Here is an 18,184-nt window from a genome sequence, read left to right as displayed (position 1 = left end):
TTGCATGGTACAATCCACAGTAAGAGAATGTTTTGGATTTCCCAGGTCACTATTTTATGTAGGGTCAAGTGGTTTTCAGGCAATGCTCACTCATGGTGAGCCCACTGCTACGCTCTTTGTCACCATGGCGAGAAAGCTGTCAAGAAAGATATAATCTTATTTGTAGCTTTTATTAACCTCTTATTTTGACCCTGGGGCTAAAAAGTACCTATGGGTTAAGTGGGGTGACATCTATAGAGATAGACGTACAGAAAGTCTATATTTATAATGTTGCTGGAAAACTGGGACTTGTTCAGGCAGGTCAGATAATAATTCTAAATGCCATTAACAGCATTCAGGATCACATTCTCTCTTTTTAGCAGTACTATGTAGGTAGGATTAACCTACAAGAAAGTGCATATATATTTTTTCTTTTCTTCAATTTTTAAAAAAACTGAATCACAGGGAGTTACACAGTTATACGGTTGTTTATGACTGGCTTTCAGTCATACAGTGTTCCAACACTCATCCACTTATCCCTTCACCGGTATATATTTCTGCAGTTTCCCTTCCCCTTTCCCAAAGGAGTATTTCCATCCCTTCTTTGTCCTTATTTACCTTTAAATCTTTCCTGTCCCCCACTCTAAGGCTTAGGCTACCACTGATAAACCATTGTCACTATAGATTCATTTGCATTTCTTATAATGCAAATTCCTATGAAACAACAATGGAGCCATACAATGTGTACTCTTTTTCCTCCTGGCTTCTTCAATTCAGCAGAATTATTTAGGGATTCATCAGGTTGTTTTATATGTAGATGATTCATTTCTTTTTACTATTGAATAATATCCCACGCTGAGTAAGAATACTGCACTTAACATTTGTACATGCATTGACTAACCTATGTTTCCTACCTCTAGGTTCACCCTGCCCTTCTTACCAAAATTACTTTCTCTGATGTGCAACTTCTGATTATTTTTTGGCATCTATCCACATGTTGGCATTTAACCTGTGGTTATGGCAGACTCCCACATGTATCTCTTTCTTCAAAATATCTGTTAATAGCACTCTCCTGTGCTTTCTTAGTGTGGCTGAATGATGAAGCCTTTTGATTGGAGAGCTGGGAGATCTATGACCCAATAAGTATCCATCAGAGTCATTATTAGAATTTTCTGAGTGAAATTAAATTCCCCTTGGATTTGGAACTATAAGAGTAGGATCCCAGATTTGCCAGTGACTTCGAAAAGAAGCCTAAGAGATGATACAAAGGATAGAGCACCTGCCTTGAATGCTGCAGATCCAGATTCAATCCTCAGCACCACATATGGGCCCTCAATTTCCCGCCCTCTGCCCTGCTCTACATCCCAACCAGAAGTGAACCCTTGCGCACAGAGCCAGGAGTAAAGCCTGAGCACCACCAGGTGTGACTTAAAAAAATAAAATCGTAAAAGAAAAGAAACCTAAGAGAATTAGGCTGGCACTCAGAATGGAGGCCAGATGGGGCAATCCAGCTGATATTTGGATCCAGCTGATGATAAAACCCAATTATCCCTGATTTTTCAGCATCCTAAGTAAGTGGAAGTCCTGCATCTGCTACTCTACTTGTGATTTCTCTCACTATGTTGGGCAGAGGGTCGGGGGAGTACTCTTCCTGTATATTCAGCATATGCAGGTGAAGCGAACTCTATCCTGTTTAAGTTCTAAGTAAGTTTAAGTAAAGGTAGCTTAAGTCTAGACTGGAATCAATCCTTCAGCTACCTTGGACTCAAGAATTGTTCAGTAATCCAAATTGGGTTAATTAGAGCTAATGTGTGTGCTTCTGGGATATTGCTTTCCTCTTTCTGCAAGATTTGAACCAGAAAGTGCAAAGCTACAATAATTGCATACATCTTGACATTATGCATGGAGAATCCACAGCTGCCAAAAGCAGAAACAAAAGAGATAAACCAGGTTCTGATGGCACTGTGTGGGTTATATGCTAACCCTGAACTCTACATTACCTACCCTGGGTTTTTCAATTATGAAATAACAAAAGTGTGCATGCGTGCGTGTGTGTGTGTGTGTGACTTATCTGAATTGCTGTTCATGTCACTTATAAAGGGGGAAAAGATGTGATACAATTGCTTGATATGTATCTCATTTAATCCACACTGTCTGACAGCAATATTACTAGCCTTATTTTACATACGAGAAACTGCTAGTTAACTAATCTACCAAAATAGAATTTTCACAAAACTAGGACTCGTATGGGGCTGGGCTGGAGTGAGTAGGGCGTTTGCCTTGCACGTGGCCCAAGCGGCCGGCCTGAGAGCCTGGCAAGCTACCCAGAGTATCTCGCCCACATGGCAAAGCCTGGCAAGCTACCTGTGAAATATTCCATATGCCAAACACAGTAACAACAAGTCTCACAATGGAGACGTTACTGGGTCTGCTGGAGCAAATCAATGAACAATGGAAGGAGAGTAGACAGTGCTATAGGACTCCTATAAAATTTAACTGATTGTAAAGTTAAATTTCAGTGCATTATTGTTTTAGGACTTGAACCCTGATCATTCTATTGCATCAAATTTAATCTTGTCAACGTTTGTGGCTTCCTTATTGCTGAAATAAAATTACATTTCTGAGAATCAAGTCATCTCTCTGCCTCTGCTCCCCTCTTGTTCATAGTATTTTACCTTTACATTATTTACAAATATTTCCCCATTGTTCCAATATTAAATACCAAGTTTTAGACTCTTTTACACAGGACTTCTCAACTCTAGAGTGATTCCTGGGTCGTACTGACTTGGACAAAGCTATACTGAAAAACTTGCCCTTCTGAACTGATAGCTCAAGATGTTGATTACACCTACTAATCTGTCTGATTAAGTTCCCTGACAGCAAATCACTGGAGCAAAATTCAAAAGTCTAGACCACTTGCTACTCCCTCCCTCCTCTCATTCTCTGAAAGGATGAAAAAGGCCAATGATCATTCCAACAAGCCCTTGGGGAAATGACTAATTTCCACATCCTCCTTCTCAATAAACTCTAGTGGGAAAGACCTTTACTTCCCAGTCCCTGTTTTCCCATAATTTGCTTTAAGGGAGGAATTTGTTAAATCTTTTTCAGATAGCTCAAATAAGTTTAAAAAAATTAAATATACTTTTTTATTAAAATGAACCTCTGCTTTTTCCTCCTTTCCTTCCCTCTCTTCTTCTCTCTCTCCCTTCCTCCCTTCCTTTCTTCCTTCCTTCTTTCTTTCCTTCCTTCCTTCCTTCCCTCCTTCCTTCTTTCTCCCTTTCATTCATTCTTTCTTTCTTTCATATCAATTTACTTAAAGGTAGTTAATATCACAAGGTTTTAAAAAGAAAGAAAAAGAGAAAAATTCTTCCCTAGTCTTTTAAGAGTCTTGTGGAATACAGGAACCAGGAGACTGACGTTTCTGAAACATTTTGTCAGCAACTGGAGAACAACTTCATTTTAAAATAAAAATTTAAACCAACATTTAAAACATTTTGTTTTAAAATCATCTTCTTCTTAACTGCCAAGACTGAATATATCTCTTGGATTCACTTCCCTTGTAAGGAACCATGACATCACTTTCCTGAAAGCTTTTTATAGTACTCCTTGGACTTGTGCAAAAGTATAAGATATTTAACTCCAGCTGTATCACTCCATTCAAAATTTTGAACTTCCTGGAGCAACATCTCAAACTCTACATCCCTGATAAACCAGGAGTTTTACTTATACAAATGTCTTAGATCTTATCAACCATTTGGTATTAAAATCAGTACTGCAAAATAAATAGTGAAGAAATTTCCTTTCCCCAATATGTAGTTTGTATGTCTATGGAGAGATTATGATGATGAATTTAAATACACATGGCTCTGTGAAATCATTCTCGTAAATATTTAAAGTTATGACCTGCAACCATATTAGATGCATTGGTATAAAGCTATTTTTTAAAATCTTGGGAAGGTACATAATGCTAGCACTGTAGCACTGTCCTCCCCTTGTTCATTGATTTGCTTGAGCGGGAACCAGTAACATCTCCATTGTGAGACTTGTTGTTACTGTTTTTGGCATATCGAATACGTCCTGGGGAGCTTGCCAGGCTTTGCCTTGCGGGCGGGATACTCTCAGTAGCTTGCCAGGCTCTCTGAGAGGGACGAAATAATCGAACCCTGATCAGCCTCGTGTAAGGCAAACGCCCTATCTGCTGTGCTATCGCTCCAGCCCACATAATGCTAATGAAAAATAAAAAATTAGGTTGAAAATAACTGCTTTGTTTTCAAAACAGATTTTTAAAAAAGGCCTTTCAACAATGTTCTTTTCTCATCTATAGTTTCATTTTTACCAAATGTAAAATTATTTTGCTTAAGCAAAGGGAAGATAGTTGATTATTGCTCTTGGCTTCATTTGCTTCATTCTTGTTTTGGATGGTGGGGAAACATGTGTTTCAATCTAGTAAAATAGGGAACAGAGCCAGATAAAAAGAGTTTCCCAAAGTTAACTAATTTCTTTGAGAATTTTGAACAATTATTTATAATTAGAAGTGACCCAGATATTTAGACTTGTGGAAAATTGTTTTGTAAATGGATAAAGCTATGTACTGATGTTGTATAATAGAGCACTGGCTTCAAACTTTATTATGTAACAGAAACAAAGAGGGTTTGATAAAACTGTTTGCTGGTTCCTATCCCAAAGTTTAAGGTATGACCTAAGAATTTTCACTTCTAAGAAGTTTCTAGGTGATATATTGCTATTTCTTTTTCTGGAACTGTCATTTGACAACCACTGATGTAGTACAATTTAAAACCAGCTTAAGTGTCTATTTTCCATGTCTTGCCTGGATTTGTTTAACATTTATTTCCCAGGCTGTCAAAGTGTGAATGACAGCAAAATTCTTCTGGTTCCACCCCCTTCTACTCTCTCTGTTCAAAGTTCAATGACCTTCAAATTCTAGCTTCCAAGGGCTAATTTCCCCCAAGACAGAAGAATAGATGTGTAATACTCTAAGAGGATTGTTTGGAAAATTGTTCTCATTAACACCTGTTTCCATCAATAATTTTGTGTATGTGATAAACGCCTAGTAAGAAACATATTGGGATATATTAATTTAACAGGAAAGAGTATTACTTTTGATTCAAGAACTTCTCAGCTATTTTATTTTGTTTATGGGGGGGTGTTTATTTTTTTCTCATTATAACTGTTTTATTTATTTTCTCATGATTATCTATTAAATTATCTATCAAATACCAGTAACAATGATGGCTCTCATTCTCCTAATCCTGAAAGAGCCTTGAATATGGCACTTTTGAAAATCTCAGGGTTAGGGCGAAGGAGATGTTACTGGTGCCTGCTCGAGGCAATCGATGAACAACAGGATGATCGTGATCGTGATCTATTAAACAGTCAACATTCCAACACCAATCCCACCACCACTGTACCTTCCCACCACGATTATTTCCAATTTTCCCAACCATCCCTCAAGGCTGTCCCTATAGAAGGCCCTCAGTAATTTGTATTGCTTGTTATAAAGAATTTGCTAAAAATGATAAAAAAAGAAAACCTGTTTCCTTAGAAGAAAGTTAGTGAAGATTGTTCTATCTCACCATAAAGCCATTAAGTCCTTGTACATGAGATTACTAACATGTTGTTACAGATTAAGACTTGTGATTTATATTTTGTTAATCGAGAGTGGCTGACTTCTACTTTGCATCCCATCCAATGTAGTCTGCTACTCCTGGTTTATCAGTGATGTAGAGTTTGAGATGTTGATCCAGGAAGTCTAGAATTTTCAATGGGGTGATACAGCTGGAGTAAAATTTTTAAGGAAGATGTGGGGGGAGAAGTAGTCCATCCCCAATTCTGTGAAAGTCTGGAGATTTCAGTCATAAAACCTACATACCTGATTTTTCCAACAGATTAATTTCTGGATGAGACTAATTATGGAGTTGAGGATGAGCTATATCCCCTCATCTCCTTGTACTTCCGGAAGCTTTGGCAGTCTCACTAGTCACACCCATCTGGTGCCAAGTAAGCTCATTCACTGGCCATGGTCCAGAGACTCATAAATAAATCTCAATGAGATTAACAAGTTGCAGAGATGTTTCTGGACCCCTTGCCAGGCCGAGTGGTCTAGGGCACCCCAGAAGGGGGCGGGTGAGCCTAGCACCCACCCACCCACAGTTCTGGTAGCCCAAAACCTCCACACTCCAGAATCACTGCCACGCTCATGGCCAAACTTCACTGCTTGAAATGAGCCTCACCCAGAAATTAATCAGTTCTTTTAATATGTATCTATGTGTTATGAATTTCTAAAAGGGAGATAAAATGTACGTCATCTCAGAGTGAATAGATTTGATCTAGGGGTGCTTCTTCATCCCTTCTCTGGCCCAAGTGCTCTTGAGTATCAGCTAAACAGTATTAGAAATGCTCTTTGGAATTTTATAATTTCACTTGCTTCATTTATTATTTAAGTGCCAGGAATAAAACTTGGGGCTTTATCCATTGGAGGCAATATAAACATGAATGATATTACTGGGCTACATACTGGTATTATTTAGCATTGTTAAACGAACACATAAGGTTAAATCTATAAGGATATGTAAGGTTAAAATATATATCTATAGAGTTGTTGATGTGGTTCTGCGGTACATACATCTCATGTGGGAAGCCCTGGGTTCTAATCCCCCAGGACTTAAAAAGTCTCAAGAACAACCTAGAAACAAGTCAACTAAAGGGCCAAAAACTTTCATGTTTGAATTTTGGAACAATTTGGAATTAAAGTAATAAAATAAATATACTCAGCACGGTTTTTATTGTGAGTTTTTCCTTTTTACTGTAGCAAGAACAGATTACTTGAGATCTTAATAAATTCTTAAATCTACTGTGTAGTATTAACTCTTACATCCGAGTAGGCATAACCCAACAAACTATTCTTCTTGTATATCTAATCTTCACCGAATAGCGACTACCTATTTTTCCTGCCTTCATCCTAAGCAATTATCTCCTCACTACCTGTTTCTGAGTTTGACTAATTAGGATAATTAATAGAAGTGGAATCAGGCAGTATTTTCCCTTTTGTGTTTGATTCATTTTACTTGACGTAATGTTCTCCAGATTTATAGAGATTGATGTGATGCACTAGTTATTCCTTCACTTTATGGCCATTGATTTTTTTGTTTGCTTGCTTGTTTTGGCCACACCTGGTGGTGTTCAGGTCTTATTCCTGGCAGTATGATCAGGGATGACTGTTGGAAGGGATCAGGGGACCATGTATGGTACAGGGGATGAAACCCTTGTTGGCCACATGCAAGGCAAACACCTTACCCATGGCACAATCACTTCAGCACCCATTTTATTCTTTTATGTGACCTTTTCTTGATCAACTAATTAATCTAGGAATAGAAAAAAGAAGCTTGCCTCTAGCCTCTACTAGTCATCAGGCTTTTCATGACTCCTCCTAAAATGCTCCTGCCCTTTCTTCCCACTTCTTTTCCATTACTATATCGTTCTCATCATTATACTTCTCACAATTGTGTTGCTCTCTTAGCTCCTTGAGTGATTTACATGTGATCTACATGTTTATTACGTGCCTCTGCCATTAGAATAGAGTTCCACAAAGGCAATGCTTTGTCTGTCTTGCTCATATCTAAATCTTCAGTGCTTAGAACAGGGCCTCACATATCCTGTACTGCCAGTAAATATCAATAAATACCTTCTGAGGGAAACAATAAATAGTTCAGTAAAATTCTCCTCTAAGATCTTTGATATTTTATTATGGTAAAAAAATATAGGAAGAGAAAAAGGTGCTCTGTATTAGCTTTAAGTGAAGCAATTAAACTAATCTTTGACTTGTAAGGTAAAGGTAAAGGTAAAGGCCCTCCCGTTGATCGTCGATTTGCTCGAGCAGGCCCAGTAACGTCTCCATTGGAGACTTTGTTGTTACTGTGTTTGGCATATCAAATACTCTCGGTAGCTTGCCGGGCTCTCCGAGAGGGGTGGAGGAATCGAACTCGGGTCGGCCATGTTGGCCGCTTGTAAGGCGAACGCCCTACCTGCTGTGCTATCGCTCCAGCCCAAGCCCTTTGACTTGTAGTGGAGTAAAAGAGGAGGGATTACTGATAATGCACTCATGATGCTTTTTCATAGGCTCCTTAAGATTTTTAATGTTTACTAAGAGATCACTCTAAGAGATCACAGAGAAAACAATTTTTTGGGGGAAACCATTGTTTCCCTTTAAATAAGGCAACTATGTTCAAAATTCTGGGCGTCTAAGCAGGCCTTATATAATTCTTGGATTTTAAAGACCTCTGAACACCATGGTAGTTCTCACTATATTATACATTTTTAGATTTGAACAACTCTAAGAAGCATCATTTGTTTTTGTAGCGATGGGGTTCACATTCTTATTAGCAGGTGGACCACTCTGATGCAGTGCTCCAGCATCAGAGTGCTCCAGCTGGGGCTGCTGTGGAGACCACTCCAAGTAGACATGGGAAGGGGGGTCCTCAAACTGGTGTTCTCATGCAAGGAAGGCAGATATACCTCTGCTGAGCCACATCATTAACAATGCATTTTTTGGAAAGCATGCTTATTATAAGGGGAAGCTTTCCTATTTGTTTTGTATTTAAGTGTATAAGTATAAATACTGCTAATTTATGGATCCTGGTAATTTTGGAGGCTCAGAAGAAGTCTGATTAAAACATCTGATTATTAGATATCACAAAAAGTACTTTTAAGTGTGCTCAACAAAATAGCAAGCATTATTTTCAGGTCTTCACCCAGGAATCTGAAGAAGATAATTGTCAGAAGTCTTTAGGACATAATGTGATTTGAAATTGCATTAAAAATTAATTAAGTCTACTTCTGGGCATTAAAGTAAAACAAAAAATTTTATTTCATTTCACCAGGCCTTTTATGTGGTTTAAAATTTTTTTCTTGCTTAGGTTGCTTACATCCGGTCCCCCATTCTTTTCTTTTTAATCCTCTCATCATCTCCCTCTAGGGGTTTATGTTTGTTTTTATTTTATGCTTTTATCCTCATTAATAGGGGAAAAAAGTGGGTCAGTATTACTTCAGTTTGTCTCCACTTTCACTCTGAGGTTCTTTCCTAAACTGGCTTTTGCCTCTGGGAAAGCCGAAAGTAAAAACTTTGACAGAAACTGGGCCAAGCTCTCGCCCACCCCCTTCTTCCAAGAAAACAAAACCTAACCAATTTCAAGCAAGAACAGCTCTCTGTGCACAGAGCGCCTCGTATTTAGTTTCTCACAAAGCTCAGGGATTTAAAAAAAAATTATCATTATTACAATTGCTTGTTGGATATCTTTCATCTCCCAGGTAGACAGACTCCCTTCCCGGTCCTTTGAGGAACCTAGTCTATTGCCAAGAATAAAATTCTAAATTCCTTATAGTTTCAATGAATAGATGCAGCAGCTGCCCTGGACCCTTCCTCTCCCCCAAACACACCATACATTTAGGTGAGACCTTGCAGTGATCAATATGCTTAAGAGTGCGTCCTTCGCCTCCACTCTAGAAAAACCAGTTACAGGACGTGGACACTGATCGCTTCAGGATGGAATTCCTGGGGATATTTGAGCCAGAGTTCTTGTTGGGCGGTGGGAAGAGGATGAACTCAGATCATTTCTTCCCTACGCAAACATTGTTTCACCATCTCGTTCCAGAGGGGGTGGGGGGGGTCTCCCGGGGTGGGGTGAGGTGGGGTCTCCCGGGCCACTCCCATCCGGCTCCCGCAGTCCCTGGAAGCCCCCGGCCGCCGAGCTCCAGGCCCCTGGAGCCCCGAGGCCGGGGGTTTCCCGGGGATACCCCGCCCCGCCCTCTAGAACCCGCCCCCAGCCCTCTGGCCCCGCCCCCCGCGCCGCCGCCGCCGCCGCCGGCAGGGGTCGCGCTGCCCCCGGCTGTCGCTTCAGGCCGGGTGGGGGAAGCTCCCGCGGCTGGTCGCCTTTCTTCGCCGCCGCTGGTTGGATCGTTTCAATAAAAGTCTTTTTTTATTTTTTTTCGCTCGCTCGCTCGCTCGCTCTCCTCCGGGGAACTGGCGGAGGCGTCCATCCGCCGCCGCCGCCGCCGAGCGAAGAAAAAAAAAAAGCGACGCACACGCAGAGCGAGCGCCGGCGGCCGGCCGCCCGCGGTCTCTCCTCGCCCCTCAGCGGCTTCAGGCTCGGGCCCGGCGCGGCCCGGTGTGGTCAGGGCGCCTCCCGGCCCTCCTCAGTCGCCGCTGCCCGGGCTCCTCGTCGTGCGTGTGTGTGTTTGTTGAGGGGGACATCCGCGGGCCGGCCGCGCGCCTCGGCGGCCCCGGGAGCCATGTTGACCGGGGGGCTTGGCCACGCGTGAGGGAAGACTCGCGGCCCCTCGAGAAACCCCCACCCCGCCGTCGACGCGCGGCCTGCGCCTCGGCTCGGACCCGGACCTGCATCCGCCGCTCTCCCCGGCCGTCGCCTCGCCGCCGCCTCGCCTCGCCTCGCCTCGGGACGCGGCCCCCGCACTTGCTTGGTGAGTTGGCGGCGGGCGACGGCGCGCGCGCGCGCGGCGGCGGCGGCGGCTCCCCTCAACCCCCGCCGGCAGCTGTCCGGCCCGACCCCCGGGGTGGCGGGAGAGCGTGGGGGGGTGGGGGTCCGGGCCCAGGAACGCCGCGCCGGGGGAAGAGCCTGAGAGAGTCTGAGAGAGAAAGCGAGAGAGGCTCGGGCCCGGCCGGGAAGTTGGCGAGAGAGCAGCGCGGCTGGCCGGGGTGAGGGGGTGGGTGGTCGTGCAGGGAGGTGGAGTGGGGTGGGGGTGGGGGTGTCGCGAGTGCCCCTCGGGTTCCAGTGCGGGAGCCCGGGTGGCCGGCCCGGCTTTTCCCGGGGGGCTGTGGGGGGTAAGGGGGAGCCTGGGAGGCGGAGGAAGGTGGAGCGTGGGTGTCTGCGGGTCGGGGCTGAGGCGCCTCCAGCCGCCGCGGGGGTTCACTGCTGCCGCTCGGGTCTCGCGAGGAGGGGTGGGGGGTGTCGGGAGGTGGAGGGGGGGTGCAGGCCCGTCTCCCCGCGAGGCCGAGGAGGATGGGGTGGATGGGTGGGGGGGGGGGGGAAGAAGAGACCGAAAGTCCCCCGAGACACAAAGCAAAGGTCCTCCCTCCCCACACGCCTCGGGCGGGGGTGGAGCTGCGGGCGCGGGCGGCGCAGCCCCGAGGGGGAAGGAAAGGGGCGCAGGTCGGCGGGAGGTGGGCGAGGAGGCGGCGGCGACCGCGGCGGCCGCGGCGATCCCGGCTCCTTGGAAACGCCGGGGGTGTGCGCGGGTGGGGTGGTGGAGGAGGAGGAGGAGGAGCAGGAGCCGGAGCCCTTCGCGTGGAGGAACCGGCCGAGACAAAGATCTCGGCCGTCTCCCGCGGGCGGGTCACGCTCCCGAGTGTCGCTCGCGCGCCGAGGTGGAGGGAATGTGGGGAACCCCGGAGAACTAGTGGGCAGGGTGGCGGGGCGGGGGGTGGGGGGAGATCGGAGGAGGTTGCCCTGCCTGGTCGTCGCCGTCGCAGTTGCTTTTCTCAGCATTTGTCGTCGTCCACCCCCCCCCCCTCCCACCCCCATTCTCCCAGCTCTCCCCACTCTTGGAGCTTTTTTGCTCCCCAACTCGGCTGGGCGCTTCCCTCCCGCCCCATCAATCCGCTCCCTTGCCACATTGACTCTGGTTTCCCCCTCCCGCTCCCCGCCCGCTTTACGCCCCCTCCTTTTTTTTTTTTTTTCGGGTTAGCAGTATTTTTTTTTTTTTTTTGCCTTCTGCTTAGGGAATGTTTGCTAATGACAGGATGCCTGAGCTGGTTCTGACCCTGAACTGCCTTGAACTCCCCTCTCTCTTCCTCCCACCCTTTCCTTTCTGGGATCTCATCATGTCACATGGCCATTAACAATTCGCTTTTCTTCTGCAAAAGAAAAAAAAAAAAAGCAAAGGCAGTTTAGCTGGAATCCCGCGCGGCTCCCGTCGCGATGGATTAGGAAACGTGCATCCCCAGATGGGTCGCTCGGTCATCCTCTAGGCTTCCGAAATGGATTTCCTAAAGATACAAAAGTAGCACCCTTCGGTTTTGGGCCGAGGCTATGCTTAAGTGTCGGCAAAGTGTGTTGCTGGCAGCCTGTCCTCCGTCACTTATCAGGAAATGCCTGACTTGAAGACAGACAATTCTTTGCTCAAACTTTGCTGATTCTTTCTTTAGAGTCTTTGTTGAAGGATTTTGTTTAAAAGGGCCCAGTTAGTTTCAAGTAACAAGTCAGAGTCCTCTGTTTTAGATTTTGCGTTGTATTTCTTTGGGTAGAGGAAATGAATGGGATCTGAAATTTCTTCAGCAGAGGAAAGCATCCGTGAAGCTAGGAATAAAAGGTTCAACCAAATTGCAAGGAAAAAAACTGCTCTCTGTGCATCGTTTTTGTTTCTTTTATCTGAGTGCTTGTGTTTGGAACAAAATTTAAAAATGCGAGTATATGTAATTTTTTTTTATGGTATAGTATGAGAAAGAATATTGGAATATATCAAGTGTTATCCTTTTGTGTTTAGTAAGTGTCTCATAGGCCAGAAACACTGGCAGTTTGAATGCGGGGCTTCGAAGGAAAAACTGAGTCTTTGAAGTAAATGGGTTTAAATTGATATAGAAATATAATTTATTATTTTTACAGTGAAAATTTAAAACATTGGAGTGAATGGAAAGGTTATAGAAATAAAGTCTGTTGTGGGGTATTATTGTTGCTGCCTCCATAAGAATGCTCATATTGTGCTGTTTTCTGTCATTAAAATGCTGACACTATAAAAATTATGTAAGGGATTTCAGTTTAGAGATGAGTCTCAGAATTGTGGACGCTCCTACCCTTTGCTCATAACACAAATTCAGATATTTTTATGAAATTAACAGATTGTTTCTATAAAAATGGATTTGCATCAAGTATTAAAAGGCTGTGTTGAAGCTACATTGATCCTCCACCCCCTATATTTATCAGTGTTGACTTAAGCAGTAAGATTCTCGCTGGGTGAAAAAAATGTCAGAGGTTAACAAAGGTTTCTGGGTGGTGCAATTTATGGATAAATTAAAATAACATTTTTCAGATTTTCATGTTATTTTACAGTCAGAAAAGTGCGTGCGGAATTGAAGTCTTGTTAACAAAAGACTGTAAAATGTGTGATTACTCTCATCCTTTGATTTGGCCCCTAACTTTTAGTGTCAGATAATGCGGACTGCCAAATATACGTTGGCTACCTAAGGAAAAAATAAAATGCTTAGTAAGGAAAGTTAACATTGAAAGAATTGTTAAAATGTCTTACATTTTTAATCATAGACATTCAGTGCTGGGGAGGTAGTTTTGTGTGCCACTAATCATGTTCTAAAAAGTCACTGGTTTCACAAAAATAGGAACACTTTATATTTTTAAATTGTTTTGTTGCCAGAATGCCAATGCTAGCTAGACTTTAATAAATTTGTAGATATATTTGTTTCAATCATATAGTGATCATGTAAAAGAATTTCATTGAAGTGTTAATGCTTTTTTTTTTTACAATATTTTTCCTTCCTTTGGTGAAATGATACTAATTAAAAATGGCATTTTATTGTAAACAATGGAATCTATAATGGCAACTGAGGGTATTTAAAAGTGAAGAGGATAATGGCCCTGTTTACAAAAATTATCTGTGAACACAAAAATGTTGTCTTGGTATTTTCTCTTTAATCATTCAGTTATCTATTAGCTCTGAAGGAGACTGTATGCTGAAGATTGTATGCTGAATGTTTATTACAGTTCCTAGTTTTTATAAAAATTATAAAAATTATAGCTTTATGGTATTTTATATAGCATTTTACTTTCATGGTAGATTCATTACACAATGAATGTAATGCAGAAATTCAAATAAAAATATGTAAAATCCATTTATAAAGTTATTCTTTATTCTGTGTATTTTAAAATTGGCTCCTTTTATACATATATTGAAATCATAATTAAAATTTAGTTAGTCACACCAAATCTTGGTAGTTTTATTTTGCTGGTTGTCAGTGTTTGAGCACACATGCCAGGAAAGGAGGACAGGGTAGATTCATACTATACCTTTTTTCAGTATTGGTTAATAATTTTGTCTTAAGGGAGATCTTGTATTTGTATATATATACATATTTTTTGTCATTTGGTTTTTGGTTTGGGCATTGCGTATTTTAATTAAGTGAATTTTGACTGATTTTTGTCACATGTGGCTGTATGCCACTGAAAAATGGAGATAGCAGACTAGATTGTGCATTTTTTTGGTAATAAATTTTTAGATTGAAAACAGAACCTTATGGTATAAGAATAACAAGTTAGTACTACTAACTACTAATCTTACTCTATTTAGATTTAAAGACTAGGAAATAATGATTTTCTTGTCCTTTATTAATCTATTGAACTGGAAAAACACAAAGATTTATTGTTACCCCTTTGGCTACCATAAAATAATGTTGTTCTCTTTTTAATACACATTATTTCCCTTTACACACTTGTAAGTGTATATACTTCAAAAACTGTTCCACATTTTATAGGAATGTTTTATGTAATCAGAGAAGGACCCAAGAATAATATTTTTCCCAGTGTATTCTAAGTTAGCGAAGATTTACTCACCTGAGTCTTATCAAATCTTATATTTTCTGCTATTCATATAATGTGTTAATATATTATTAGTGTTTTAATGTTCAATAATGAAAGTTGATAAAATTGAGGTTAGTATTTGTGAAAAGTTAGCAGGTAACAATATCGAACTTATTACTCTCCAAATTAGAGACACTATCCTTGTAACTAGATATTTTTTAAAGTATTATTTTTAAAAAAACTTTGACGTATAGCCAACTCCAGATTAAAATTTTTAGTTCTTGGTTTATAGTGCCATTTCTGGGGAAGGAAATTTTTTATTGATTTTATTTTAAAAAAATTTAAATTAATGTTGTTATAGTTAGGGTGACATGTTTATAATAGTATGTTAACATTTACAGTCTTGATGTACAGTTACTGCACATTACCACCCCCAGAGTACCCAATACTCTCCTTCAGTGTCATATTGTGTATCTTCAATTCTGCCTCATTTCCCCTCCCCCATCTTCAGTCAATTATACAGAGCCCGTTTTATTGAATTCTTTTTAAAAAATGCTTTATTTTCTGTAACATTTTATTTTTCCAGTTAATTCAGTGGTATATTCAATAAGTAATGTTAAAGTTTTTGTGTTAATCATTATATGTGCCATAAAAATATAATTTAAGGTGGCAGAATCATAACGTGAAATAACAGTAATGTTTGTCTGGAATGCCCAGTCTGAGGCCCTCTTTTCATGTTTAACATTCTTTCAGCTTTCTCATCCATATTGCGTGTTTTGTTCTTAATACCTATGTGCTGATGATGTCCGTTTCTATTCTAGGCTCTTTCTATGAGTTTCTTTTTGAGTTTCAATACCTTCTAGGTAGAGTCTTCCAGTGCTCCCTTAAGAGAACTCTCTTCTTATTTCTTTACCTTTTTCTTTTTCTCTTCCTTTTTCTTTCTTTACTCCCAGATGCAGTAGATGTACCCCATCTGTCTAGTCACTTAAACACTTTTGTGTGCTCCCCTACCTCTGGTTCAGTCACACTAAATTTTGTTAATTTGGTCACTAAATATCTTTTATATTTATCATTTCCTGTTGCCACTTTCATATGTCAGAGTTTTGGAATGCCTCATCTGAATGACTCCAGTTTCCCCCCACACACACCCCTTTTGATCTAACTGTTAATCATCCTTGTTATTCATGTGACTGTCTTTTTTTATTCCATCCCTTTTCTTACTCCCTCCCATTCCTTTTCCTTTTTCTTCCTCCCACCCATCCATACTTGAAGTGCCTGCCTACTCTGTACTCAAGCACTCTGATAGGTGCTAGCATACAAGATGAGGAAACTGGTGTAATGATACAGTGGGGGCAGTCACTTCCTCTGAAGTCTGATCTGTTCAAGCAAGGTTATGGTGATTCTGCTATAGCACTCATGTCTATGTACTACAGGTATTATAATGAATTATTTGTGGTGAATTATTGTCGTAATATAATTATTGTAAGTAATTATAAATACCAAATATTTTAAATAATTATTATAATGAATTATTTACAAACCTCATTTTCCCCCTTTGATTAGCTTTCTGCTCCAGAGGGACGATGCTTTATTAACTTTGGTGTTCCCCCATTCCCTGAAATTATGTATTGTTTAATTTAGAAGGAACTATACTGAATTAGTAAATTAGGGTTAGGTTATTCATGGTGCAAAAAAACCCTCAAGAATTGTGATGTCGTAGAAAGTAAAAAGTCATTGAAAGTTTTGAATACTGTAGTTACATATGGGAGGTATTTATATGAGGGCTTTCTGGAAGTAGTTTGCAGGCCAAGAAGCCAGTTGGAGAAGTAGTAAGTTGGCATTATGGGATTTTTGTGTACTGTGCTAAATTGTTAGTGAATATCCTGGAGAGAAAAGAGATGTAATTTTCATACCTATATGTAAACAAAACATTTATAAACGTCTAAAAACAAGTTGGTCAGTATTAAGAATAAAATTTGGACTAGAGAGATAGTACAGCGGATTAGGCACTTACTTGTACTCAGGTGACTGGGTTTGAGCTCCAGTACCACATATGGCCCCCATGCACTGCCAAGGAGTGACCCCTGATCACTTAAGTTCACTTTAGTTTTTTGCCTTTAAGTTTATGAGCATGGAATTTTGCCCCTTCCTCCTTTTCCAAATGTTCTTAATTACTTATCTGTTTTCCTCTAATCCCCTTTCTCTTCACAAGACGCCTTTAAATGGTTGATTCATTTTTAATTTTTGGTATACTTTTTTAAAAAAATGCAACCTCTTACATAGTGTTTAGAATTTGGTTGTTTTCTTTTTCATTAAAACTACATCAATAATAACTGATAACATGTGCTCTTGAGGCATTCACTTAAACTCTTAGGGTTGGTTTCTTCTATAAAATTGGGAATTGATAACCTGCTGCATAGTGTTGTGGAAATTAAGTGAAAAGTAAGAAGCACGTTGTAAAATACATTCACACAGCAGTTATTTTTTTATTCCCAATATAGGGAAAGAACTATAATAATATTACTAGAATTATTTAGCTAATCCATCCTTTTATGTTGATGAATGTATAGTGGTTCAAAGGGACAATGGAATTAAATAAACTCTAGATTGTTAAACTATATAGGCCTTCTGAATTTTCTAATGGGCCTCCTACTCCCATCTGATTTGAGAATTGACTATTTGCATTACTAAGGACTATTGCATCCTTTAGGTATATTGAGGGAGATACTATTTCACTATTTCATGCTTATCTAATGATCATCTCAGGGCCAGTCATATCTTTCTTATAACTGTTTTCTCTGTTCATTCCTTTCCCTTCCTTAGGCTCATGTACCACTTGTCTGACATATTGACAGTAAACCAGGGCTTCTTAAACTTTTTCCACTTGCAAATCCCTTTTTGCCCAATAAATTCTTACTTGGTATTGGTTATATACCTGTTAAAAATAGGTGTATAGGTCTAGAGAGATAGTGCAGGGTGTAAGGCACTTGCATTGTGCACAAATCCTATTTTTATCCCCTAACATGAACTGATTCCTCAGCAAAAAGCCTGAAGAAAGCTCTGAGCACAAGTGGGTATGCCTCAAACCTTCCAACTGCAAGTTAAATAGGTATGCAAATTAAACAGTTGCTGATAATCATGAAAAACATCGTTTTATAACAAAGTTTTAGAAAGCTGCATGATTCTTTTATGGAGTTATAACCCTCAATTTAAAAATCTAGACTAGATAGTATCATACGTGTTACTTGTTAACAACTCAGTGTAGTATTCATAGGTGTTAACTCAGTGTGTAGCTGAGGTTTTTTAACATCAAAATAGAGTAACAGGCAGTTTAACTATGCAACAAAAGAAAAAAACTGGTTTTTATTGAATATTATCCTTTGTCATGAAATGTGCTTGAATGATTACTTACTGAATATTTTGTTTATCTTAGGTTCTAAGTCATTGGTCTTGATCTGAACTTCAGAAGGAAAATTAAAAGCTAGAGATGGGGATTGCGTCTAAAGTTTCAAACTCTATCCCAAAATAACAGTATTGGACTCTCTAGGGTTGAGCTTTCCCCCTAAACCTTCAGTGGCAGGCATATAGCTTTTGGCCACATCTAGTGTTCTGTCTCTAGGCTTCATACTTTGCTCTTGTGTTTTGGT

The 18,184-nt window shown here is 40.7% G+C and overlaps 1 protein-coding gene across 1 annotated transcript in view; it reads left to right on the top strand.

Annotated features, from left to right (window-relative positions):
- Positions 1 to 10,643: 10,643 nt before the first annotated feature.
- CDK17 (cyclin dependent kinase 17) overlaps positions 10,644 to 18,184 on the top strand; it is a 103,986-nt gene continuing 96,445 nt past the window's right edge. The window contains exon 1 of the mRNA XM_056119845.1: positions 10,644 to 10,708. The gene's annotated coding sequence lies outside the window, so the exon portion shown is untranslated. The remainder of the gene's footprint in view (positions 10,709 to 18,184) is intronic.

The sequence above is a fragment of the Sorex fumeus genome, unplaced genomic scaffold (assembly GCF_029834395.1).
Source record: "Sorex fumeus unplaced genomic scaffold, SorFum_2.1 ptg000003l, whole genome shotgun sequence".
In the NCBI taxonomy this organism is placed as follows: Eukaryota; Metazoa; Chordata; class Mammalia; order Eulipotyphla; family Soricidae; genus Sorex; species Sorex fumeus.
This window is presented reverse-complemented; position numbering and strand designations above follow the sequence as displayed.